Below are 1,623 nucleotides of genomic sequence, written 5' to 3'. Positions count from 1 at the left end.
TCATTCCCACTGGCACTCAAAGTTTCTGGTTAGGCAATTCTTAGGAATATGAAGAACAAGATGAAAAAATAAGGAATGATATCAATTGCAAGAAAAAAATGGAGAAGGATCCAAGCAAATTACTTCATTGGGCTGCCAAAAATATTCGGCTTACTACAGTGCGGAGACTTCTTTCCCAAAAGGCCACTCATGTGAATAGTAGGGATGACGATGAGTATACCCCTCTTCATCGAGAAGCGTACAGTGGACAATTAGACATTGTCAGTGAGTTGGTGTCTCAAGCGGTACATGCAATAATGTAGATGACTGGACACCCCTGCACAGTGCATATACGTGGAATAATACCGGAGTGACTTCTTTATTACTTCATCATGATGCAAATACCAATGCCCAACTAAAGGCCTCTTGTCCCCCTTACATCTTGCTGCTGAGAATTGAGGTAGCAAAGATACGCTGGATCTCCATCTGTTGAACCATTATATAAAACCAGGCCTGGAGAACAACATAGAAAAAATTGCATTTGATATTGCCAAAAGGATAAGTATGTATCACTACTTCTATGAAGTTGTGGAAGGCTGTACAAATTGTTCACCTATGTCCTAATGGTCGGGTTAAGTTTCTTAAATTTCAAAAATGCAAGTCGATCTTTTGTGTCCCTACAAAATATTTTCACAATCCAAATAAGAGCATTATATTTTATTTTGGTCTGTCATGGGGCTTGAACTCTGGGCCTGGGAGCTATCTCAGTGCTCTTCAGCTCAAGGTGAGCGCTCTACTACTTGAGCCTCAGCTCCACTTCCAGTTTTCTAGTGGTTTATTGGAGATAAGAGTACCACAGACTTTCCTTCCCAGGCTGCCTTAGAACCATCATCCTCAGATCTCAGCCTCTTGTGTAGCTAGCATTATAGGCATAAGCCACATATGCCCGGCAACACCAATATTTTACTGTAAAAATTCATGGATTCCGCAGAATTCTTCCAAGTGAATTGCCTGCATTGGATGTCAAAATGTATTCAATAGTTTTTGTATACATGTATAATGATTTCTTCAGAGTTTGTGATTTTTTAATCAGAAACAATTTTAACTTACCTGTTGAAATGAGTAGTACAGAAACTAAAATATTTCTGGTGCTTGTCTGAAAAAGCATATTTTAAAATATACTATATTCTATGTTTGCATAATGTTCATAATTTACTTTATTTTCTCCTAGATATACTTTGAATTCTACATTATTTTATAATATTTAGGTTCATTAATGTGTCCTTTCTGATTGCATTCCATATAGAAACAGTTTGATTCCTTTTTTTCTAGGTCTTAATATTATTTTTCTTTGGGATAAAATGACAATGTTGTCTAATTTGAAAAGTTTTTTAAAGTTTATGCTATGTAAACGCCTTTCTGAGGTGAATATTTAATACACTGATGTCAAACTAAATTTAATTATATGAATTACGTGTATTGTTACAGTTGAAATTTTGTAATCAACTTTTTAATAACTGTTTTTCATTTCTTGCATCTGAAGAATGAAACATATGGAATACTTCTCAAATTTTCATATTATCCTTGTGCAAGTGCCATGTTAATCTCTGCATTGTAATTTGAGTATTCGTGCTGCTGAAGCAT

At 35.3% G+C, this 1,623-nt stretch overlaps 1 pseudogene; it reads right to left on the bottom strand.

Moving 5' to 3' along the window:
• Window positions 1–1,526: 1,526 nt before the first annotated feature.
• LOC138803610 (U6 spliceosomal RNA) lies at window positions 1,527–1,623 on the bottom strand (annotated as a pseudogene).

Source organism: Dipodomys merriami, unplaced genomic scaffold (genome assembly GCF_024711535.1).
Source record: "Dipodomys merriami isolate MVZ:Mamm:240054 unplaced genomic scaffold, mDipMer1.0.p SCAF_343, whole genome shotgun sequence".
NCBI classification, from domain to species: Eukaryota; Metazoa; Chordata; class Mammalia; order Rodentia; family Heteromyidae; genus Dipodomys; species Dipodomys merriami.
Note: the sequence above shows the minus strand (reverse complement) of the source record. Positions and strands in the feature narration are given on the sequence as shown.